The 27,033-nt window shown below is 43.5% G+C and overlaps 1 protein-coding gene across 4 annotated transcripts in view; it reads right to left on the bottom strand.

Annotated features, from left to right (window-relative positions):
- Window positions 1–27,033, bottom strand: part of LOC111862676 (protein sprouty) — a 314,018-nt gene that overhangs the window by 265,140 nt on the left and 21,845 nt on the right. Inside the window, exon 1 of one of the 4 annotated variants that reach the window (XM_023848233.1) lies at window positions 3,593–3,611. The exons of the other annotated variants lie outside the window; for them this stretch is intronic. The gene's annotated coding sequence lies outside the window, so the exon portion shown is untranslated. Of the gene's footprint in view, window positions 1–3,592; window positions 3,612–27,033 lie in introns of those variants that run through there. 4 annotated transcript variants of the gene reach the window in all.

Genomic DNA, 27,033 nt, shown 5'->3' with positions numbered 1-27,033 from the left:
AGACAAGACGATGGATAATGTCCAAAAACATAATATTTGAACTGAGGAATATCTTTCTCATCCTGCCCTACACGCACGCAACATATTCCAAACATTGGATTCAGTCACTCCAAGAACATCCGAAGATGAGCAATCCACAAACTTATCATGATGTAAAGATCTCCATTACCGTTACTTTATCTCTCTTACGTTCCAGCATTCTGATACGTGCTAACCGTAACGCGGCTACACTAACAGCACAAGAACGAATGTTGGAGTGGTGTGGGAGTTACTATGGAAGACGCCCATACGAACAGGCGCGGTCCGACCCGACTCTGGTAGGAATGCTGCAGTCACTGCTTCACACAGATTCCATACAGACAACACTAATTTACTTCTACGAGGAATTATTCTGTAGCAAGGAGACATTTACGTTATAATGCCACCATTAGAATTCACTATCCGGCTTAACTGGTCGTTTTACCATATATAAGCCGATTATTTGTAAGCAAGCAAAATTACCTTACAGCTACAACAGAAAACGCTATTAACTATGTTGTTATTTTTGTTTCGTCATTATTTATTTATATATCCCACTTCCGTTACATCTTCTGCAACCTCTACACAATGTCCATGAATAGTAACTAATCGTGTATTTCCTCAGTCCCCAAAGGCGAATGCTTGGAGGAATATACAAGCCCTACCTTTGTACAGGCAAAAAGATACCTTCCTTTCCTTTCCCAGACGCAACCAGCACAACGGCATGTCTTAACTGAACAGTCTTCCGAATACTCAACTAACATATATGTATGCCAAGAACCCTGAGAGCTATACCAGCGGTAGCGTAGCTACTGGCAGGGCCTCCCTTGCTGGACAGGTCAAAGGGTAGGCATCAGACGAAAAGAGAAACCAAAAACCAGAAACTGATGCCGGAAGCAGCGTCATCAGCAGCGACTTGAAGCGCAGACCAAATGACGCTCGAGATGGTCCAAGTTCGTACAGCAACAGGCGTGACCAGAGTGGTTTGAACGGCTGCTGTACTGCGATGTGGAAAGCAAATGGAAAAACTACCACATTATCACTTTTCCTGGATAGTCTCTTTCCAAAAACAGAGACACCATGTATGCGAACCAGAAGACGAGGAAGAGGCCGCAAGAAGATGCTGCATGACCTTGGGAACAGAAGAGGATATTCTCATTTGAAGGAGAACGCTCTAGATCGCATTAAGTGGAGGAACTGTTTTGGAAGAGACCGTGGACCTGTCGTCTGACAGATTACTGATGAATGATATGCAAGTTCCCTCCTTTATGAAACCTAAAGTTCAAGCCATCACAAGGGTCCTGCACGGGATACAAACCTAAGCCACACTCTTCCAAATAAACCGTTGTATAGGCCTGTACATTTTGTATGCCATCATCTTACGAGTAACTTAAAAATTTGTCCTATAAGTCAGATGCCCTCTTACTTTAAGAACAATTTGTCCTCAGTCAGCCTCTTTCCCAAATGCCAAAAATATATGGCTCTTCCTTCAGAATGCGAGATCCACAGAGAATTAGAGATCCTCGGACCATTCTTCTGAAAGAAAAAACAGGAAGGTTTCATCTGCTCTAATTCCATCACTGCACATATTTTAGTCTAACCTCCAGAGAATAGACTAAATAAAGCTTGTTTCGACTTCATAATCAACCATCGTATGGGATATAACGCAGTGTAGTCAGCTGAAAGTCAATGGACGTTTTGGAGTAACATGTCCGCCTCATCTTCAGAGTTGAAATGTAAGCCACGCAACAAACCAGCATTAAGCAGGCAGCCAGTTTGCTTGGACTAATCTTCAACCCTGAAGATGAAGGCGACATGTACCTCCGAAACGTCTGCTGACTTTCAAGGTCTATACGACATTATATCCCAGAAGATAGACATCTTCATATCCACAGCTGTGATAAGCTGAGGTCATGAAACTTTCTATCGGTCTCCAAATGCCTCTACTGTTATATCCGTTTGGTTTGCAGTGAAGTGAAGAATTTGGGAGCCTGTCACTGTTCTGTTCATCTACGGCAACCATTCTTTCTGCTCTCGCGTACCCTTCCCCCTCACACACACACACACACACACACACACACAAGTTCCGTGGGTACTTCTGTAAAGTCCAACCTTACTTCTAAACAATTAAATTTCCTCTGTCTGAATGTTATTTACGCCCTAAACTTTTTGTTCGCCTTGTTATGTATTATTCAATTATGGCCCACTTAATCACACTGTTAGTAACTCGAGACTATACACAGTCACATGATAGGACAATAAGAAACTAGTACGAAATTGTCGTAGCCTAATTTGCTGTACTATTCTTGCATTCGTCAGGAAGGCCTGAAGAAAACCAGAAAGACTGGTTTATGGGCCCAGATTTCAATGCAGAACGCCCGGACGCGAAGTCGGAGCGTCACCCACTCCGGTGTTTCCCGGTTCATTAATCGCATCTGCATCTGCGCTTAATAACCTCTGCAACCGACAGAGCGCAGTCTTTACCCTGTACATTTCCCATATGAAAATTGTTTCTGAAGAAGAAACGCATGTTACATGACTGACTGGCATAAAGAATCGGTAGGGAAGGCCGCAGCTGTACCGACACCAGTATTTCTTGCAAACGAAGTATAACTACTGCAGCAGATGATTAACCCGAGAGGGAATAAGTAAGAACTTGATGTAACTTACGTAACGGACAGACAGACAGCTATACGTGTTTGCGATTGACAACAGGGTGCTCAGAAATAATCTTGCGGGGTCAAATCTTGGAAATATAAAATGTCTTAAGTGCCCGAACTGCCTCAAAATGTCGTATTAACCTGCATATAAAGCGATATTTCATTCAAATACTGCTTGTTGGAAACAGGGGTCGCCTTAGAACTAAATGACACGTTCAATGTTGCCAAATTTCTGATTCTTTCAACTGAACAATAGGGGGGTCGTGTTATATTCGGGAGTATATGATAAATTAAGGGTTCCTCCGGGCTCAGAGCCTTGAAGTGACTGCACCTTTTCAAATGTTGGAAGAGACTGTCCTTTCTTAAATCTTTGAGGTAGTTAGTTAGTTAGTTATTTAGAGCGGGTGGGTTTCCCCATGCACCGCGACCAGTTTGATCTATTGTGCTTCCCTCTATGATATTCTACCAGTCTCTATACCCTACCGATAAATGGTGCGTACCATCAGTCCCGCCGAGCAAGCGAGTTCGGCCACTTGCTTAGCGGTATCTATAATGCTTCCCACATCTATCAGAGGCCTTAGAGACTATTATTGGGCGGGAAACGTCCGTAATTTGGCTCAGTGATTCCCATTTGGGGATATGACGTTCTTTTACGTGCCGTAAAGTTACGACACGGGACACACAGCTTAAAGTCCCTCCCGGACGACTTGTTCCCTGCATTTTTCCGCCCTTAAAAATTCGACGACCTCCGCCGTGTATTTGAACCCGCGTACCACGAGTCATGAGGTGGGAACGTTACAATCTCTGAAGCAACTGTACGTCCTTTAAATTGTCAGAAAGAAGTGAAATATTTGCACTCTTGAAAAAAAAAACCCTTATATCTCTACTGCTTCAAATGTTTCTGCAGCACTCACATTTTGGAGATGACTGTACAGCCACGCGTACCTCCCAACAGCACGCACCCTCACTGCCATTGTTCAGCTTCCTTTCCAAGATGCATCCATACAGCACGTACCGATGTGGCAACTCGGTAGCACAGCGCTGCAGCTGTAACGTTTTACAACTACGTACATTCGGGAAGCAGCTGGTCAGAGCGCATTGCAGACTAACCTGACTGACGTGTCGTTGCATGGGAAGTAGTATCAAAATGTACCTTAAAACCAATACTGAGGCACTATGCTACAAGCCGGAATGTCGCGGGATCGAATACCGATGAGGATTTTTTTTTCAATTTACTTAATCCTTCCAGCCACACTATGGCCCTGGGGTCGACTCAGCCTCCAACAGAAATGAGTACCAGGAATATTCTTGGGGGTAAAGGGCGGCCAGCGCGTAAGGCTAACAACTTTACCACCATCTATGAGTCGATTGTCTAGAAAATGTGGGACCCTCAACACCTCACAACCCTGTGGGCCTTCACGGTCTGTTACAGGGATACCTTTACTTACTTTACTTTTACAAGGTTAAACAGTCAACTTGCACAGGCTCTTGTGTACACTGATATAGGGGAAGAAACTTGACTGCTAAATCGACTATCAGGTTTTCAAGCAGGATTCTGTTCCCTGGAGACAAATCGAATTCTGGGATAGTAGTTGCAAGAAACAACGACCGCCTTCTTCCAGATTCTTACCCAATACTCATTCAGGGACTGCCCTTAAATTTCATTTGGTATTATTACACAAGCTAAGCAGGTGGAGCTGCCCAGTTCGGGGGCTCGGCGCAGCAATCACAACCCCGCACAGTAAACAATTGTGTTCCCGCTGAACAACAAAATAAAAAAACTTCCACTTTTGGGAACGACGTGAAGAGCATCCGAGTCCAAAAAATAACTGTCCGACTGCTTAGGAAACTTACCGAGGAACTGGCTGTTTTGTGATCGTCCATAGCAATCGCAAAGTTCCGGCCCTGAGGCTAACACAATATTAGGCACGAAAACTGTTATCATCCGTTTCCACGTTCCAAAACGCTGAAGAGCAGATTATACAAAGGCAGATTTTTTTTTTCAGTTGTTCTGTGTTGTTGTGAAACGTAATTCCTTACTTTGAACGTAAATCATATGCCCTTAAAAGCAAAGCAGCAACGAAAATAAACGGACCTGAGGACGAAATGGGTGAACAACTGGGCATATTAGGCCCTACATAACAAGGAACTTTACGATTCACACAAGTCACCACAGTAATGAAGACTGCAAGGTTTTCGTCCGTTGTGCAGTGAGGGAGACATGAAATGCACACAGAATTTTGATTGGGATTCGTAGGAAACTTCCATTTCGAAGGCCGGATAGGAGACTTAAGGACAAAAATGCGACGGATCTTCGAAACGTGGAATATGGAGATGGGGATTTGATGAAACTGGCTAAGGACCGTGTCCAATCGCGGCACTGAAACCTAGGGACCAATACAGTGTTGGTTCCTGTCCTGAAGTTCCTAACGCAATACACGGCTAGTATGAAATGCTAACTGGGTGGTACGTCAAAAAGAACACAACAATTAGGATGTAACGTAAATATGTTTCCTACGTTCGTCTCGCGGACCTAGGCTTAATAACCATTATCTGTTTCTACGTCTGACAAAAACCATGTGTCTTCCTCTCACGCATACGCTCGTCATCAAGTCAACACCACGGACATTTTCCGTTGGCCCTTATGGGATTCCACTTATGAGAATTACGCTAGGTCCAGTGGTGGACTCCATTAATATCGTAATGATCTCACGGGTTCCTCTCAAGACAGAGCTTGCACCTTGTAATTGCTTAGTCAATCCGAACGTGGAAGAATGGCCCTAATTTCTGTCAAAATCGATGTATGGTCAGTTATAAACTCATTAATACCGGATAAAGTCATAACATGGATGCTAAGGCAAAAACAAAGAACTAAAAAAAGGTAAAGTTGTCCTGTGCTTAACTTAATAACATTAGGCCATGAAGACGTATGGAGGAGTGAAAGTATAGATTCACGTTTTCTTCACCTCGGCGCTAGTTGGAGGTGGGTGGTCAGCTTCACGCCTCGGCCGCTTTATCCCCGGTAAAAGAGATTAGATAAGAGGCTGGGTGGGCCCCAGAGCCGGTCTGGACGATGTGGAGAAAGGAAAACTAACAAGCCTAAATTACGCCATAACATAGGTACAGATTTAAAACGCTTCCTGTTATTCAGGTCAAGAAACTGCCTATTTATGATAGAAATATTCGTAATCGTGTTCACAAGAGCACACCAATGGGCCCTAATTTGAGCCAGCTGAATCCAGTCCACATCTCCTTATACTCCGTTCCATCGAGACCAATTCAGTTAGCACAGCACATCCATCCCTGTCAAGCTGACTCCTCTCTCGTCTTCGGCCCAGATTTCTGGTACACACTTTTCATTACCCCCATAAGCGCTACATGTCCCGCACAAGTTAACTGTTTGTCATTAAACTGTCTCTCACAATACAGGGTTATTCAGAAGTCCGTGAAACATTTTGAAAATTTACAATAATAAACTACGCAACGGATACCAAATTTTATTACACTAAAATAAAGATAAACTCGCCAAGTTTTTTTACATAGTTCACAGATGCTCAATATGTCCACCTTTGCTGCTAAGGCAGACATTTATGCAATAATCCATTTCGTCCCACACCAGTGTCAGCATATCACGGTTGATCAGAACCATAACAGCGGTGATATGGCTGCGAAGATCCATGAGATTAGCAGGAAATGGAAGCTTTCAGAAAAACCTGGAGAGATTCATTCTCTATCTGCGTAAGAATTACCATGATCCGATGCACAGTTTATTTGTTGAGAATTTTTAAAATGTTTCACGGACTTATGAATAACCCTGTATTAGTCTAAGATGACAAATTATGAAGCTCCCCATTAAGTAATTTGTTTCCATTAATTTGTTAGGTAACGATAATAAACATAAGTAGAACAGCCAGCATTCTTCGTATTTCGTACTGACGCAGGAATCTCCATTTGTGAAAATTCTTGACGTCGTATTAAAGAAACGTACACTCGCTCTGGCCTTACGAGGCCCATGTGAAAGTCGTGTAACTTCTTGTGTAATTTACATTGTCAGGGTCAATTCAGATCACTGTTACAAAAACATAACATTACTGCTTAGCATATGAAATTATTTTCATTTTCGTCTCTAAAGGAAGAAAATCATAAGTCTGACTCGCATATTTATAACTAGAAACAGTAGTTTCTATAATCTCCAAGAAAATGCGCAGTTACCAATAAATCCCACTTCCTCTAACAACACAGATAATGAATAACACGACGCAACTGCAGATTTCTATCAATGAAATAGCTCAATATGAAAGAACGATATCAGGCATGCGCTCAATGATAGTGTTAATCTTGAGTGCCCACTTCCGTCCATTCATTCATTCATTCGCTGTATTGTCCTATACGCAACAGCCAACGAGACAGAGCCCCCCCATGAGTTTTGCATGTCACTTCCTGCACAGCGCCACCCACACTACACGGGATGTGCCGGATTTCGAAACCAGCAGTGGTAAGTACTGAATTATGGGAGAGGGTACACCAATGAAACTGGCAACCGCAACGCAGTTTCTCTGTTTGTGCTCCTCCACTCTGTAACATGTGTTCAACTCAGGCTGATAACAGTTCTTGGTAACTGCGGTTGCGTTGCGGTTGCCAGTTTCCTTGGTGTACCCTCGCCCTAACTCCACGCAGAAACTGTCACCCAGCTAGTCAAAAATTTCGTCGTTTCTGAAACACAAAAATTCATTATCGTGAAGAGCACTATCTTCTGGAAGTTTACCGACGTTTCGGAGGTATGTACTCCATCGATTTGCTCAATCGAAGAATCTGATGACCCAAGAATAATAATACGTTTCTATCTAACGTCGATAAGCATATGCCAATCGATATGGCGCCTCATACCAGAATATAGTGCCCTTCATAGTCACTGCTGTAAAGCAAAGTAAACCCTTGCTAGTCTGGTTATAGTTAATCTGGATCGAAAAATGCAAAAATACTGTTCAAAGCTGAATACATACTTTAAAAGACACCAAGGCGTTTCGGAAGGCAGATGAGTCACATGTCTGTTCAGAACAAAACTTGACAGTTTCTTCAAACCTGCATTATTGCATTCAAAAACAAGTACAATTTCTGAGTCTTCTATCGATGAATAAATGTACCGTCTTTTTACAGTTTTTAATTTCGACCTCTCACTTACTTACTTATGGAGCTGAGCCCTTCTTGAGGAGAAGCCAAATCTGCAGCTACTCAAGAATTTCCCAGCATTTTATGGAACCCGAAGGTTCATTACCGTATTCACAAGAACCCTCCACTGGTCCCTATCCCGAGCCAGATCAATCCAATCCATACCATCCCACCTCTCTAAGGTCCATTTTAATATTGTCCATCCACCTACGTCTTGGTCTTCCCAGAGGTCTCTTTCCTTCTGGTTTTCCCACCAATATCCCATATGCATTCCTCGTCGCCCCCATTTGTGCTACATGCCCTGCCCACCACATCCTCCTTGACTCCATCATTATAATTATACTTGGAGAAGAGTACAAGTTATGAAGCTCCTCATTATGCAGTTTTCTCCAACCTCCTGTGATTTCATCCCTCTTCGGTTCAAATATTCTCCTCAGCACCATGTTCTAAAACAGCCTCAGTCTATGTTCCTCCCTTAATGTCAGAGACCAAGTTTCACACCCATACAGAACCAACGGCAAAATTATAGTTTTGTATATTCTAATTTTTATGTTTTTGGACAGCAGACGAGAAGACAAAAGGTTCTGGACTGAATGGTAGCAAGCATTACCCGAGTTCAATCTCCTCTTAATTTCCTCCTGAATCAGGTTTTGATTTGTTATCGTCGTTCCCAAGTATCTGATCTGTACCACATTTCAAACACATCTGTTTCCTGTCTTTATGTCATGATTTTGCCCTGCATTTTGATGACGAGACAGAAACATATGCTTAGTTTTGTCTGTGTTTACTTCTAGACAAACCTCCTTACTTGCGGCAATTAAGTTTGTAAGTACGTACGAGCTCTACAGTGATATATTTTATTTATTTTCATCAGCACTACTTACAGCATTAAATTTTCCACTTATTTGTTTTCCAAGTTCTTATGTCGTTTAGGGCTATCTTTTGCCTCACTAATCCGGATGGCTTCCCTCATTAATCCGGATTATCGAGCGTTTACTGTACTTCAAATCTCGCAATCTTCACCAAGATCCTATTAAGAACAAGATAGATCCCGTCCACATCCGGTCACTTTACGGCTTTCAGCTTCACACAGGGAAAGAGCCCCCGGTACCCGTTGGGTAGGAGACCGGATGGACACCAGGGCCGGTATGGACGACATGGAGTAGTGAAAATTCTTACCCCCACCTGGACTCAAACTCCGACCCCTTGGTCGTCCAGCCCGTAGCCAATCGCTATACCGACTACGCTATCCAGACACATTCTTATACTTTGAGTCAATACACGTGTAATTACAAGTTCAGGATGTATCTGCTCCCTTATTATTATTATTATTATTATTATTATTATTATTATTAACTTCTATGTGTGTATGTACACGTTTTGTCCTTTCTCGCCACAAAATGGCATAACCATTGGCAATACACTTATTTTATTTTTCTCGCCTGTTAACGCTAACTTCAATTTTTCTTGGAATTATTATTAATTTGTTGCCATTATATAGACTGTCATATTATGTATTTTGCTCTTTAATTATTTTTGTGTACTTCTATGTACTCGTGCCAAATTTGTAACTGGCCTCTGTGCTGTTAAGTTTGCACGTAAATCAACCCCACGTTCTGGGGTTCAACCTCCTACCCAATGGGTTCCAGGGGCTCTTTCCAGGATGTAAACCGGCCTGGGCGTGAAACTGACCACTCACTTTTAGCTAGTGCCGAGATCAAGAAAATGTTTATCTATACATCCACTCCCCCATACGCCTTCATGGCGTAGTGCTCAATTAGTCAAGCACCGGGACAACTTTACCTTTTTACCTTTACACGTAATGAAATATAGTTCCCGTTAATTTCTGCCCCCCGGTTTCAGACGCCAAGGCGCAATGGTAGAATTACGCACTTGAAGGTAACACCTAAAATCCAAATTTACAATCATATCATACTGATAACGCCAACTGAATAAAGGACCTGTGATAAGACTACGCAATCAACGTTCGGGGAGAGATTCCGAAGACGAATGGAATATTTTCTTCATCGCCGGGTACCGACATCCTCTGATCGCAACCCGGCCTAGCCTGGCTCAGCTAACCATCCAGCGTGTAAACACCAACGGCTGTTTTTCCAGATGTGACGCGGACGGTAGGCATGCCACAAACCACTCTTGATGGGGTTGTGTGTAAATCCGCCAGAATCTAGAGATCCATTTCTTCACAATGACAGCACATTCTCATATGAACTGAGTATGAGGCGATTCAGAACAGTAACTGCGACAATAACAACATTCTGCAACATATACAACTGTAAGCAAATAAAACATGAATGACTCGTGTAGACTTCCACCCACGACCATCTGCCAGACATCTCAGCATGCTAAACCATCAGCTAAACAAAACCTTACTGTTCGAATATAAATTCACATTTCCTAAATGCAATATCAACATTATGTTTGTATCACTGGAAGCCTTACGATAGGAAAGTAGGCATCAATAAGCTCTGCTAGGGACTGATTAATGACCGCCTCTGTGATCTAGTGGTCAGGGTTCCTGGCTACAGATCCAGAGGTCCCGGGTTCGATTCCCGGCGCTACCAGATTTTCTGAGAAATAGTGGGTCTGCAGCGGGGTCCGCTCAGCCTCATGAGGATAACTGAGGAGTTATTTCAAGGAAATAGCGGCTCCGGTCTAGAAAACCGAGATTAACGGCCGTGGGGATCCGTTGCGCTGGCCACGCGACACCCTCTATCCGCAATTCGCCGACGAGCAGCGGTCGCTCGGTCGGTATAGTTCGCTTGCGGACTACAGCCCACGGAGTTTGTTTTCTGTTTGTTTATGGACTGCTTACTGCACCTTCTAAGCGTCTGAATTTTGCAACATTTTTAAAAGATTAATCGAGAAACCTTTTTGACTTGGATTTATGTTACGATGCATGAACATACAATACTGTTCCCACTTCAGAGTCTTACACGAGAACTTCCCAGTTAAAGCTAGGTTGCTCGGACAGCAGAGCGAACACGATTATCATTTGCCGTCGACAACTCTTGGTCGAAAGTCCAAATTGCACCAATTCTTTTGGTTTCAATTCCATGGAGCTGACTGCTTGAGAACCTAACAGTCGCTCAGCTAGTCAAAAAATTCCCCGACTTTTACGGAACCTGAAGGATTGTTGCAAGTTTTCACTGCAACCCATAAACAGATTAATCAGTTACGTAACCTCACACACTATTTCTTCAAAATCGAGTTCGCAATTATCATCTGATTATGTCTACTGACCAAGTATTTAACTAACTAACTATCCAACCAACCCAACAGAGGAAAACACACTCTAAGCTAGCCAAGAAATGTTCCGCCTACCCCGAAGGTTCATTACCGTATTCACAACAGCTTGTAACTCGACACTTTCTTGAGCCAGATGAATCTATGTAAGATTTGAGGCTTTCACGGCGGTGACTATGAAGAAAGCAGTTTTCTGGGATTTGGCACCGTGTACATGTGGTGTTAACTGACGTTTCGGAGGAACGTATCGCCTCCATCTTCAGGGTAGAAGAAAAAATATAAGAAATCTGTAAGCGAAGAGACCGTGAGAACCGGTAAAAGCAGTCCTGAAGATGGAGGCGATACGTTCCTCCGAAACGTCGGTTAACACCACATATACACGATGCCAAATCCCAGAAAACTGATTTCTTCTTAAGATGAATCTCTAGTCTGCATCCTTGTCCTGTTTATTTAAGGTCCACTATAAAACTGTCACGCCTATTAACTAACGAACCTAAAGGGACAATATCCTTCCTCAGAAACACACGGTCGCTTTGTTAATCAAGGAACTACCCCGCCTTTTACATAACTAACCGGAAGTTTCCTTACTGTGTTCACAACAACGACAACACCCTCCCACCCAAACTCTTTAAGACCACATTTTAATATTATCCTCCCTAGGTTGAAAATACTAAATAATATGTACTGCACTACACAGTGAACAAAGAAATGGTGATGGAAGGCCCGACTGAATAACTGGCTGGTCCGTTTGGCCAAAACTGCGTGGAGGCTGGGGGCAAAAAAAGCTTCTTCTGCTCAATAAGACAGGAAGAATTCGCAAACTTACGGGACTTAAAACTGACCAGTCATAACTAACACTCGAAATGTGACGCAACACCTTTCTTTAAATATTATGCAATTTAAAGCTTGATATGGGGTACGCGGTAGCGTAGTCGGTTGAGGGGCTATGCTACAAGCCGGAAGATCCCGATGAGGTCATTGGATTTTTTTCAGTTGACCTAATCCTTCCAGCCGCACTAGGCCCTGGGGTTCACTCAGATTCTAACAGAAGTGAGTACCAGGAATTAATGAAATAATTTTCCTAGGGAGTAAACCGCGGCCGGCGCGTAAGGCTGACCTTACCGCCATCTTTGAGCCGACTGTCTAGATAATGTGGGACCCTCAACGTCTCACAACCCTATGGGCCTTCATGGCCTGGTACAGGGACAGCTTTACTTACTTCTACTTTAAAGCTAGATACGACACGACGTGCTTTCGAACAACGTTCCACAATTATGTCACGTGAGAACACGCGCATGCTCGCACTTGTGCAGTTCTGATTATCACAGAAACATAATGGCGCCATTAATACAATTAATTTAATTTCATGTAGCGATTTTTGTCTGTATGCCCACAGCTGGCCTACATCTGCAGTAGTCCGACCATCAACATTAAGTAACATTACGTATGGTCAGTACTCGGACAGGTGACCACTTTGGATCACCATGAGAGGCTGGCCAAAATTCCAAAAAATGTCTATAAAATTCAGTATAATACAATAGGCCTAAGTGTTTTGTATACTAGACCCAGAACTGTGTTATAAACCAAAATTCTCTTTTTCCAAGAAGTATATTTTTACAATTACGCTCATTTTAGTGGTATGTTAGTCATTAAAGAAAATTATTTTCGAGTCCCACCCAGCCGAATATCAGGTCCCACAGGTTGGGAAACACTGCTGCAGACCAATCTGAAGTCGCCAACGATGCAACATCATAAACAGATACGCACATTTCAGTCACACAGAAAACTTAGTCGCTGCTAGATACGCATGCGCTACATGCCGAAGGATGAACGAAACAAATCACTTAAGAGGCGCAATTGGTGGAGGCACATGTTTAAATTCGGAGAAGAATAAATAAGTTCCATCATGAACTCGGAGAACATGGGGCATAGCAATATATGGTTAAAGAGGGTTATTATGTGTGGCATGCCTATCACAGCCGACGCGAGGTCTAGGGCATGAACTGTCATCGACCGATCAGACAATGGGGTCGTGTGTTCGAATCCCACTCGGGGCATGGGTGTTTGCGCTTATTCTGTGTTTGTGTCGTCCTGTGTAGGTAGCGGCCTTGGGGCGGGCTGATACCCCGCCCAAGGAGTTCTACCGACTGTTTACATGATTAAGAAACTGTAAAACAGAAGCCAAGGTTCACCACGGACTGTAGCGCCTACAGATTACATTATTATTAGTGTGTGGAACTACTAAATCTCTTAATCATCATTTCACATATATCGACCCTAATTAGGGAGGTACTAATTCTGTGATCATGGACACACGTTAGTTCTGTATCGGCACAGATCAATTAAAGGAACAAACAAACACTGATGTTAGGCCTACTATAATTCGAAGAACTAACCCAGCAAACAAACCCCAGTAAGTGAACCCGCCCACGAGCCAGTTCAACACAATGCACAGTATTAAAGCCTAGCACAAGATATCTCTGTCTGAAGCAATGCGCCATGAAGGCGCAGAAGGACGTGAAAGTAAAGGTCCACTGAAAATGAGAATGGCTGGGCCGGAGCAGTCGCTTTGGACGCAGTGGTGAGAAGAAAATTCGTAGCATCTTTCCAGGTACTCGAATCGTGGCCACAGAGCAACGTAGAGAATATTCTTTATGTCCTTATCCAGGGCTCACTCGCAGGCGTGCCGCCGGGCTCTCTTGCTACGTCCAGATGTTCCGCGGCAGAGCGTTTAATGGGCACTGGTCCACGCCAATGTTCACGAGAGACTTCCTCGACTACATGAAGCTGTTATTTATACACACGTAATTACCGCATTTACTTACTTATGCAGCTGAGCCCTTCTGGAAAAGATGCCAATTCTGCAGTTACTCAAGAATTTCCCAGCATTTTATGGCACCCGAAGGTTCATTACCGTGTTCACAAGAGCCCTCCACTGGTCCCTATCCTGAGCCAGATCAATCCACTCCGTCTCATCCCATCCTATCTCTCTAAGGTCCATTTTAATATTGGCCACCCATCTACGTGGTCTCTCTTTTTCTGGCTTTCCCACCAATAGCCCATATGAATTCCTCGTCTCCCCCATTTGTGCTACATGCTCTACCCACCTCATCATCCTTGACTTGATCATTCTAATTATACTTGGAGAAGAGTACAAGTTATGAAGCTCCTCATTATGCAGTTTTCTCCAACCTCCTGTCACTTCATCCCTCTTCGGTCCAAAATGTAATTACAACATAGAAATTAAAATTCACACAAGGAGTCTTTCACTGTAAAACACAATTACATGCAGAGGTCCCTCAAAAGTATACATTCTTCTTAACAAAGGCCTATGATAAAAAAACTCCGTGGCCTGTAGTCCGCAAGCGAACTATACCGACCGAGCGACCGCGGCTTGTCGGCGAAGTTAGTGATAACAAGAAAGGATTAAGTTACAGTTTTCTGAACATAACATGCCGTGCCTACCCCATTTGTTTGCAACAAGAAAATCCCCCCTTTTATCGCACATGAGGGTTCACCGCCATGTTTACAAAAGCCTAACACTAGGCCCTATTCACAGTTGATTTCTTCAAATCCTGTTTCTGCAATACCCATTTTACCATCTTCCTATCACCAACCGTTATGTCTCGTCGATATAAATTTGCCAACTATATTTTATCTTCTCCATGCGTGCTACACGCCCCGCACAGGGCGACAGTTACTAAGACATAAACAAACATTCCTGTCCATTTCACACTTCGTGGAAGCTGCTTTAAATTCTCAAGTATCTTCACAAAAATAGGGTATCCTAGCGCGGTTCAAAGTCGCTGTGGAAACGTTGAAGGCAGAGCAAACAAAAAATCTGGCTTGTGGCCGGGACAATATCACGGTTATGGCATCTCCAACTGTGAAACAATACAATGAATATAACTATAGTCTGTTTTCAATATTTGCGTTTCGAAACTACTCGAAAAGATCAATAAAACAAAAACAACAATAGTGTCTTTTCAATTATTCCATTCTTACATTAGCATGCAGGCAGTGAATGGGTTTATCCCCCCTCCGCGCGACATCCTGTCACCCCTACAACGCCAGAGGAGAGAGGAGAAGTCCCCATCCCACTTCCTGTTCTCTGCAGCCCTGGGGGAGGGAGCGGAGGAAGGCAATTATACACGAAAAGGACGGATCATCGATTCTGCTGCTGCCTGCCCAGTTTTTTCTGCGTCCTCCGTCATATACAGACTTCCCTTTGATTGAAGAGCGGGTTGCGATGGATGTCTATGGGAATCCAGCAGCGCTGCAGTACACCAAACTAATTCCTTCAGACACGTATGTACGTGACAGTAGGCGAACCGAAGAATCCTGTTATTTATACGGGATTCTAGAGTTCATTCTCAGGCGAGGTCGCTTATAGAGAAAGAATAACAGGTATCAGTTAGCAAAAACATTGGGTCCAAAAGTGGTGAATGCAGACGTGTCAGACAACGCGGAACTCAATAGACATCACATAGTAGCCTGAAAACTGAAACCTCGAAAAAAATGTCATTACCATTTTTTGTTGACGATCCTATACTGAGTTTTCTGATGTTTTCACACAGGTTTATATAAAGACTTTACAGTTTTCTCAAATACGAACCTATTTTAACTCCTGAGACTTGATTTTACTAAATCGTGCGCTGTAAATTCCTCGCCAATAATTTCCAAGTTTGTATAATTCTCCTTTCTTTCTTCGTTTATTTCACTTTATCAAGTTTATCTGTAAATGGGAACTCCAATAAACAGACAAAACCGCAATCACACAACCACGTCCCGCGCGGAATTCGAATCCGCGGTTCCGGCGTCCAAGACATTTGCTCTTCTCTTTTGGCCTACATACGAGTATGTTTGCTCCACTCCATCAAATACAAGTAACAAGGCTATCTTATTGTCTTTATAAAAGGAAGGGCTAGTCTCCTACAGCGCCAAACAGAGAGCACAATTTAGAGATTCATACAGAGTAGGAAGCAACCACAAGGTTTTTTTTTTGTGGCTAACTTTACGGTGCTGTCGTATTTAAAACTATATGGCATGGAATTTTTCTGAGAAGTAGTGGGTCTGAAACGGGGTCCACTCAGCCTCGTGAGGATAATTGATAAGGAAATAGCGGCTCCGGTCTAGAAAACCGAGATTAACGGCCTTGGGGATCCGTTGCGCTGACCACGCGACATCCTCTATCCTCAAAAGTTAGCACTAACTTCGCCGACAAGCGGCGGTCGCTCAGCCGGTATAGTTCGCTTGCGGACTACAGACCACGGAGTTTATTTTTATTTGTTTTATGGTATGAAATGGTAAGATGAATGATGAACTGAAAAGGATTTCGAAGAGACAGTGGCCTACTCTAAGCAGACCGCGTCATTATCCTGAAGGGACTGAAGGGTTAGCCACTGTCCCGGCCAAGCTTCGAACCAAGCACCTCTTGAACACATGCCTACAGCGTTACCCCTATACCAACCTACTTACTGAATCACGAGGGATCTGCCTGACATTTTACGTGTTGATAAAAGTAATATCTCACACTAACTGCCTCGTGTATTTACGATTCAACTCAGGTAGGAACTACTGGCTACATGTACACAACCTATTTTAAGCGGGCAGAGCACATTTTCTGTTACTTTCTTTCTTACCATTTTCAGCAGTTGGCTTTTACTATATTTCACCCACTCGCCGTTACGAGAGGAAGAAATCTTTAAGATTCTAAACGGAAAGACAGCACGAACTCCCCTGATTATGAGACCATTAACCTTATATTTATAATTAACTCAAGTGTTCAAATGTTCTGAAATGTTACAATATCCTCCACACATAAGCGTACGCACACGCATGCTCTAAGACTATAAACCTGATAGGAGTAATTTTCTGAACTGTGCCTATTCATTCACCCATTCGTCCGTATCTGTCGGCTACTTCAATGGAAGATTCTAAAGGGTTCTGACGATGGTGAATTTCTGGGGTTTTGGACTCTTTCCATCGTCCGGAATTTTAGGCAATAGAGGATACGACGTTTCGGAAACTTGATCTGTTTCAGTCTTCAGTCTACTCAGTTGGGCCCCCTAGAAAGAGCTAATCTCAATCACTGGACCAGTGATTGCGTAGGTGTCTTCCTTTCTCACCTGAAGACGGAAACAGATGAAGTTTCCGAAATGTCGTGTCCTCTATTGCCTAAAATTCCGGATGATGGAAAAAGTCCACAACCCCAGTAATTCTGTGTACTTCAATGGCTTTAGAATCAGCGGTGAATCATAGAGAAAAGATAAGAAATGCAGCCTTCAGAGAGAACAGGACATACACCAATTAGAAATTAATGCTTTGATACAATTCAGAACTGGGCTGCTAACATGTAATTCAATGTTTGACAAATCCAGGCAAAGTCACACTATGAACATTTGACGGCAGGTTTTCCTATTAACACGGGAAATTAATCTGCAGCATGTTCACAGTAAAGCAACAAGAAACAGTTTCACACTACATGCCAAGTGTTCCAAATTAACAGAACGTCTTATGCAACATAAAAACTAGCCTCTTGCCAACCTACCACAAATCACCCAAAAAAATCCAAAAATAAAAATATGGTTATTTATGGTTAAGCAATTATTTCTAAACGACTGCCCCAACTCTGTCCGCAAGATTCGTTCGGTGTTTCTCGGGATAATCGTCAGGTACAAACAAGTGTAAGAAAATACATTACTCCGTCTAACACGTAATAATAGTTCCGTGAATTACCTCGTAGCAGCTGAGCGGTTAAAATTTTTTTTTTATTTGTAACTGTTTTAAAATCTATGACGGAATTTTACGTAAGGATGCCAATCGGTTATAACATGTAAATAGTTTTTACAATAATTTGCGCTGTAAATAGGACATTATCTCATTATGCCTAGGGGCCGCGCCGTAGCTCAAGCGGTTAGTCGCTGGCTTCCCACCACGGCGGCCCGGGTTCGATCCCCTGTCTGGTCAAGTGGGATTTCTGGTGGATGAAGTGGCGCTGTGGCAGGTTTTCTCCGAGTACTTCGGTTTCCCCTGTCAATCTTCATTCCACCAACTGCTCCACAATCACTCTCACCTATCATCTAGGGCTGGTACAAATAGGCCAGAAGTGGGCGCAGTACAAGGGACTTAGTCCCACCCCACTAGCAATAAAAAAATCTCATTATGCCAGTCCACCACTACCAAAGTGCACAGACTAAACGATATATCACTCTCGGAAAACTATGCACAGAAGCAACATGCAAACGTTATTAAACAAAACCTTTCGCCATCTACCAGTATTAGAGAAGATGGATTTGAGCTTCTCGGAGCGGTGACTACAAAAGTACTGTTTTCTGGAATGTGAAGCCGAGCAGTTTGGTAGACGTTTACCGACGTTCCGCAGGAATGTATTGCCTCCATCTTCAGAATCAAAGAGTAAGTCAAACTAGCAGTCATGCAAGTAGCTAGCGAGAGGCACGAGCTGTGCTTGCAGCCCGCTTGCCTTATTCTTCGACCCTGAAGGAGGCAGTATATTCATCCGAAAAGTTGATAAACTATCACACCCCAGAAGATGGTACACTTCAAGAGACGTGGCATTTCCAGCTAAAGCTTTTACGAGTATAATGTACTGAACGAACGGCGAGGAAATGCCTAGAGGAATAATTGGGGGTATCCACACAAATACAGATTAGACACCCTACTTGGCAGCAACAAATTTAAACAGGAAGGCATCATTCACAACACCGTGTTGCCTAGGCAAAAAGCAAGACACCATTCAAAAAACTGTCTCAGTCAAGCCTCCTTGATGCAGAAACGGGAAGCCTGCACAACAAAATCTATTTCATGTACCAATCTCCAAGCCTATTTAATTTTTCTTTTCTCCAGGCAAATCTGTTTCTTTGGCACCCCATCCGTTACAGCTTCCCTGAAAGGCTGCAGGGCATCCAACGCTGAAAAGCTCGCGCCTAAGTAAGAGAACTACGGTAGGCCCGTCACTTTGTGCATATTTTGCTTAACTTACTGGGTTGCTGGAACAAATTTTGATAAATTTCAGCCTTATCCCGTAATGCGGTGATAAAACTCAAATACGTGGTTCGACGTGATCCCCTGCCCTTAAATTACAAGCAGTATCCGAAATGGAGCAAAAGAACATTAGCGCACATGAACTGACGCTGCAGGGAACCTAACCACATTTTATTCTCTATTTTTAGGGTGGGGCCGGGATAGCTCAGTAGGTATGGGGCTGGATGAATGATGAATCGGGGTTTGAGTCCCGGCAGGAGTAAAGATTACACTCTTCTCCACAGCGCCCAGACTGGCCCTACGCCCACTCAGCCTGTTATACAACAGGGACACGAGAGTGCTTCCGGTTGAAGCGTGAACATGACCACTCGCCACCTCTAGTAACTCCGTGGCCTGTAGCGAGCGACCGCCGCTTGTCGGCGAAGTTAGTGCCAACTTTAGAGGATAGAGGGTGCCACGTGGTTAGCGAAACGGATCCCACGGCCGTTAATCTCGGTTTTCTAGACCGGAGCCACTATTTCCTTGCAATAGCTCCTCAATTATTCTCAAGAGGCTGAGTGGACCCCGTTCCAGACTCCCTACTTCTCAGAAAATCTGGTAGCGCCGGGAACTGAACCCGGGATCTCTGGATCTGTCGCCAGGAACTCAGAGCACTAGACCACAGAAGCGGCCAAACCTTGTGGATGGATTATATTAAAATGGTTCTTAGATAGGTTGGGGTGGTATGGATTGGATTGACCTGGCTCAGGAAAGGGTCCAATGGAGGTCTGTTATGAACACGGTAATGAACCTTTGGGTTCCGTAAAATGTTGGGAAGTTCTTGAGTAGCTGCACAACTGGTGGCGGCTTCTCAAGAAGGGCTCAGCTCCATGGAGCTAGTTAGCCAACTTCATGCTCCAGCCGCTAGTATAAATATGAGCAGCGCCACAAAGCTGGATGCGATGTCAGTAAGACTGTTCAAGAGCAGCCCCCTCCCTCCAAAAAGGCGCAATGTTCAAGTCCCGCGCAAACAAGTTAAAAACATGCACGCTAGCCGCAGAGCATGGGACCTTGAGGGACGAGTTCGTTTGTACAGTTCAAATTAGGAAGTTTGTTCACTCGCTGGGTCAAATTCATTCAGCAGCCAATTTCAGACCAACAACGCTTCCTTCGTAATAGTTACGCTACTAATAACGTTGGAAGGAGTGCCTCAAGGCCGCGCCACTATTGAGCACTAGAGGTACACTTTCTCCAAAACGTGTCCTACAATCCTATGTAAGCATAAAGTAAATACAATAAGATACGGAAAGGTACAGAAGTAACCAACACCACAAACAGACTGAGCTACTGGTACTGCGGGAACGCTCTACACTTGCACGAAAGAGGTGAACTGTTCGCATCTCCACCCCGACTGGTATTCTTCGTGCGTTTCCTCAGCCCTCCAGCGAATTCCAGGACAGCAACTCGGTTAAGCCTGACACTGTTCTCTCAAGGGCCGTTTACAATTTGATTTATATACTTGGATGGGGGAGAAGAGGAATGCATATAGGATATTGGTGGGAAAGCCAGAAGGAAAGAGACAACTAGGAAGACCAAGGCGTATGTGGATATGGATTGGATTAATCTGGCTTAGGATATGGACCAGTGGAGGGCTCTTGTGAACACGGCAATGAACCTTCGGGTCTCATAAAATGATGGGAAATTCTTGAGTAGCTGCAGAATTGGCTTCTCCTCATGAAGGGTTCAGCTCCATGAGTAAGTAATACTTGATTTACATATATTTATCTGTTTATTCAATATTTAGTTGCAACATTTAAATTTTATTAGCACGATGATATGAAAATCAGAAGCCAGATGGCTTTGTTTCGTATGGGTATGACGAAGTTTTAAAAGAAATTAATTTGAAATTTATTTATGTCAACTTATTTGGACGTTTGGTGGTTTAAACATGAAGTTAATTCCGGGATGGAGTAGAAAAGGGACGTTGTCTTCAGAGATACGTCAGGCAAACTGTAAGAACAATTAAAATTTCACTTCTACCAACAGTGTACGTTAGCACGCTATTTCTATGATGTCATAAATATAAAATTTAAAACGGCTGTCTTAAGCCAGTCTTGGGATAGTTCTTTGTTGGACGCTGTCTTAATCCAGGCTTGGGCTGGTTCTTCGTTGGAAAGTCTTGGGCAAGTTCTTTGTGGGACGAACGTATTACGTACATTCTGTAGTCCGCGTTCAGAAAGATGCGCGTTATCTACATTTCGTAAGTACCTAATCAATTTGTACATGCGCAACAATCAAGTTATTTTTGTGAGATATGAATCGAAGGATAAATTTATTAATAATTTATTATTACTAATTATAATTTAATATAAATAATACATTTACTAGTGCAAACAGGAGGGATGTAATTGCAGTGTTTGTTACGATCGAATGATCGAGTATATCAAACTGGTGCATTAAATCAATGCATACTTTGATGGGGAAACTTAACGAACGGATTATCGTTCATTGAAACCTGTGGCCTGCTAATCACAGAAGCCGCGCGGTCTAAGGCATGAACTATCTTCTCCCGCTCGGACACTGGGGTCGTGGGTTCGAATTCCAGTCGAGGAATGGATGTCTGTGTGCGTTTATTCAGTGTTTGTGTTGTCGTGTGTAGGTAACGGACTTGCGACGGGCTGATCCCCCGTCCAAAGAGTCCTACCGACTGTGTATAGGATTAAGAAACTGACAAGCGGTCAAGACCCAACAAAGGGCTGTAGAACCATAGATAGAGAGAACGCTGTGGCCATCCAATACACCTGAGATGCTCACCCACCCCACTAATAGGCCTATATACAGTTCGGATTATTTAAAACCTGATCGTGGACAATACCACGTGGCGCACAATTAATTTTATTTCATCTAAATCTCATCAGTTACCGTAACAGATATATCATGAAGGGGGGAAGTGTACAGGGTGGAACGGTGACAGGCCACGATAATTTCCTTCCCAATCCTTTCCAACTCAATGTTCACCAGTGATCAAATCAATCAACGCTATATACTCGTGATCCAGATACTGAGTGTAGTCAAGCAACTCTCACCCCCCCCCCAAAATTGTCCATACCAAGGCCAGCCAATGGACACTCTCGTTAAGGCAGTTCATCCTCACATCATCATCCTGCTTTCCAAGGTTCGAGTTTAGATTATCCCTACATTTCCTTCTTGGTCTTTCATGTGGCCGACTCACCAGAATGTCTCACCCAGAACACATACTCAACCAAGTACGAAGTAGAATGTATCTCCTATATTTCGGGATAAGGTAAAGTTGTCCCTGTGCTTAACTAATTCAGCACTACGCCATGAAGGCGTATGGGGGAGTGGATGTACTTATCCAAGTTTTCTTGACCTTGGCACTAGTTGGAGGTGAGTGCTCAGCTTCACGCCCTTGCCGCCTTACCCCCGGGGAGAGACCCCTCGGTAACGATTGGAAAGGAGGTTAGGTGGGCCCCAGAGACGGTCTGGACAACGTGGAAAAAAATTCTTGACCCTACCGGAACTCGAACTCCGAGCCGTCGCCCGTCCAGTCCGTGGACAGTCGCTATACCGACTGAGCTACCCCGGCTAAAAAGGTATTCTTTAAAGTCAGACAGACAACATTTGAGAACCAAGACCACTCAGAACTGGGGCACACCTCTCCAAACTTACAATAGAAACCATCCCTGTCTTAAATATTTCCGGTACCGTAATCCTGCATTGGCGTCGTAATTCAATTTTCAATAAGCAACCAAGTGTTCGGCAATATAAGAACGTTCAACGCGCAATCAATATGTTGGCAGGTACACGAAAGCCGCGATGCTTCTAACCGCAGAGATCCTGGTTAAGTCTGGATCACATGGACGAAACGACACTGCACCAGGTTTTTCAGAAAAGTTTCTAGGTTTCTCCCTTCCTATCCTTATTCCACCATTGCTCCATACTCACCTCTCACGGTCCCACAAGGTGTGTGATAGCCGTGATCATGCAGCACACTATCACACGCTCAGTACTGAAGGAGGATCTCTATCTCTGACTCGGCACGTGGGCTCTTATAGCGCAAGGAAGCTTTCATGCGAAAGAAAGGATTGCGTATCACATACAGTCGAAAAGTCCAGAAAACTGAAATTCCTGAAATCAGCCACTTCACAGCTGTGACAAGCGAGGTTCTATCTTGTAATATGGCGATGTACAGACGCTGTATTACATTTCATTTCTGTGCTTGCAAAACCAATATAACACACAAACATACACGTACTTGTAACCATGTAATCAACAAAGAATCCAGCGGATGGCCGCGCCATACCTCAAGCGGTTAGTCGCTGGCTTGCCGCCGCGGCGGCCCGGGTTCGATCCCGGGTCTGGTCAAGTGGGATTTGTGGTGGACAAAGTGGCGCTGGGACAGGCTTTCTCCGAGTACTTCGTTTTCTCCTGCCAATCTTCATTCCACCAAATTCTCCATCATAATCACACGGGGCAGGTACAATAGGCCAATCAGTGGTCGCCGTGCCGAGTGGACCCAGTTGGACTCCACCCTACCGCATGAATTTCTGGTCCTACAGAGTTTTGGGTCTATTAAAGGTAAAGCTATCCCTGTAACAGGCCGTGAGGGCCCACAGGGTTGCGAGACGTCGAGGCTTCCACATTTTCGGCTCACAGATGGCGGTAAGGTTGTCAGCCTTATGCGCCCGCCGCCCTTTACTCCCCCCAGGAACATTTCTGGTACTCATTTTTGTTAGAGGCTGAGTTNTATTATTAAACTTTTATTTCTGAAAAAACTCATTACTTACGTACAAATTCTATGCAAAATCTGTCGGATACAGCCATGGAGTTTCTCACAGTCACCTTAGGTATAATTGTTGATTTAAACCGGCATTTCACACAATGTGCAGGTATCATTGCTTATAAATTGGTTTCGTATCAAATTTCCCGTTAGTTGTCGCGATTGTATGGAAACGTACCTTACGGCAGTCATGTTTCTATTTGACAAACAAAACAACTGCATTAACAAACGCTGGAAATCTTGCGAAGGTCTGTCACATGTCACATGAGACCCCGATATTAAACTTTGCTAGTTCCGCTCTCTGCTCAAAAGTTCAACGTCCATCTTTTTTTTTTTTTGCAAAAAGCAGAAAATTAAAAAGTAGACACTGAAGTGACCCCCAATAAGATAACGTTCATACAGTCTCGTGAAATTTCGTCACGAGGTTCAGAGTTGAGACGGTGGACACACAGAGACAACACGTTGATTCGTATGCCTACTTTTTTTTCCCCCTTAAGCCAGGAAAGTAGGCTAGGAAAGACGTCCCTGTGGCATAACGTCTGTTCGTGTGTCTGTTCCATGTACCATAATAACTTTCTTAAACCAGCCGATTTATTTCCGCGAGACTTAATATGGCCACTGTACATTTTAATTCCGTCTTCAATAATACCAACCTGACGCACCTGCAAGTTGCAAGTGACATCAGAATCAGTTAACATACGGTCCCAAATGTAATGTGGAAACAAATCTTCGAATAATATAAACCTTTCGTCAACGTCATCTTTGAGACGAGCGAAATCTGAGAATCACTGTGAATAATCATATGGAGACAGACGCTGAAGATATATCCTACAGAAATAGTTACTGAAATACTTTTATATACCAGTATTATAAATTACATACATGGTGATACGGCGAAACTTGCGGTTAATATTGTGGCGTAGAGACCTGTTGCTCAGAAGTGACTCTGTAAACTGTGGTCTCTGCTAGGTAACACCCGCAACATACATGCACGCAACAATGGAAGAACAGTGGTTTCTGGGCAACGACTCAGTAAACACAGTCCCGCGGCAAAGGACACGAGTGCAAGAATAGAAGAACGGTGTTTCCTGTGTGATCCGTGTAGACATGTCATAACTAGGACCGTTGGAGCAATGAGTTCAGTTGACAGTTCAGCTTTAAGTAGTATTAGCCAGCGGACAATGGCGTGAACACAGAAGCTGAAGAATCCCCATTGTTAAGAGCTGTTACCAAGCAACGACTAAGGAAAACTATAAAAGGGTGGATAAGACTTTGAGTGTAGTGAGTTGTAAAGTGTGCAGATCAGCGTTAGTGCTGTAAGTGCTAAGTGCTTGCAGTTCCGAGTCGTGTGTATAAGTGGTCCATAAATCCACTCACAAATCCAAATGCCATCTATAGTCACACACGTGACAATATGATAACTTCAAAGAGTGTACGAATTTATATTCTGTAAAATTTGCGCAGAAACAGATTAAATTTCATAAGCCGTATGTGTAACAGTTTAAAATGGATCTTAGAGAGATAGGATGGGATGGTATGGATTGAATTGATCTGGCTCAGGAAAGGGACCAGTGGATGGCTCTTGTGAACAGGGTAATGAACCTTTGGGTTCGATAAAATGCTGGGAAATTCTTGAGTAGCTGCACAACTGGCGGCTCTTCCAGAAGGGCTCAGCTCCATGAGTAGGCAATAAAGTGTAACAATTCCTGCTAACCTGTCTATATGAAATAAGCAACCGCAGTCACAGATTATTGCCAGAACTTGTCCTTTAACTTTACACAGACTTGAGCAGATATTACGTAATTTTCGCAGTACCACTGGTCTTCATGTTACTATAATCGTACACTGTAGAACGTGTCTCGGACAAAAAGACTGTCACCAATTGAAACTAATGTTGTGAGCTGACCACCTCAAAGTAGCGTACTGTAGCGGCAATCCACTACAGCATGATATGCAAGTCACTGTCAAGGGACATTTCATTCGCGCGTAATGGTTATCACTATCATTCGTACAAGAAAGATCCCGGTCTAGAAGTCCTCCGTAGTACCCCTAACTTCTGCGGGCAAATTCTGGGACAACAGCTTCTGACAGACTCGGCCGTTTCCCCGACGTCCATTAGAACGTAATATTCAGGCCACTATGCTACCTTGACGCAGTCAAATTTCTACCACAATTCACAACCTCCGCTATCTTTACCTTAAACCAGTGATTCTTAAGTGCGGCTGTGGCTAATAATTAAGTCTTTTCCTTTTGGCCACGCCATAGCTCAAGCGGTTAGTCGCTGGTTTCCATTCGCGGCGGACCGGGTTCGATCCCGTGTCTGGTCAAGTGGGATTTGTGGTTGACAAAGTGGCGCTGGGGCGGGTTTTCTCCGAGTACTTCGGTTTCCCCTGCCAATCTTCATTCAACCAAATTCTCCATCATCATAATCACCCGGGGCAGGTACAATAGGCCAATCAGTGGCCGCCATGCCGAGTGGACCCAATTGGCTTCCACCACCCACTAAGCGAATTTAAGAAAAAAAATAAGTTTCTTTCCCCGTTGAAAATATTTTCCTAGCCTTAAGATGATTTTTTTGTGTATTATCTGTAATTCACTGACTATTTTTGCACGGATGTTTACGGTCGGCGCTACACGGCTGAAACCTTTCAACCTGATTTATTGAAAAACAAGTACCACAACAAACCGACGTAGAAAATCATCAGTTAGTTGAGGAAAACGTCCAGCGAGCGTGTTCCTGTTCATTAAGCTGCTATAAATTAAAACAATCGGTTACATTTTCCTAAAGTTTTTGCTTCGGATTGTAAATTAATAACAATTTTCTCCGTTAGATTTTACATGTAACAAGTTTTATGTTACAACTTAAGTGGCCACACAACATGTTTCTTTTTAAACACGGCCACAGGACTATTATGCTTGACAACAGTTTCCTTCGACAGCTCTCCTGGCTCACTCTAAATTTTAAATGCTAGCTTATAATCATTATGGCCGTCATGCTGCCACTTCTATTGCCTTCGCTCCACAACCCCCACAAACAAAATTTAAAACCTATCGTCGAAGAGAGAATCCCCTAATTTTGAATGCCAATGTCGCTTTGAAGGACCTTTATCTTTCTCATCACCACCAGTTGGTTCCCTG

The sequence above is a fragment of the Cryptotermes secundus genome, unplaced genomic scaffold (genome assembly GCF_002891405.2).
Source record: "Cryptotermes secundus unplaced genomic scaffold, Csec_1.0 scaffold5, whole genome shotgun sequence".
In the NCBI taxonomy this organism is placed as follows: Eukaryota; Metazoa; Arthropoda; class Insecta; order Blattodea; family Kalotermitidae; genus Cryptotermes; species Cryptotermes secundus.
This window is presented reverse-complemented; position numbering and strand designations above follow the sequence as displayed.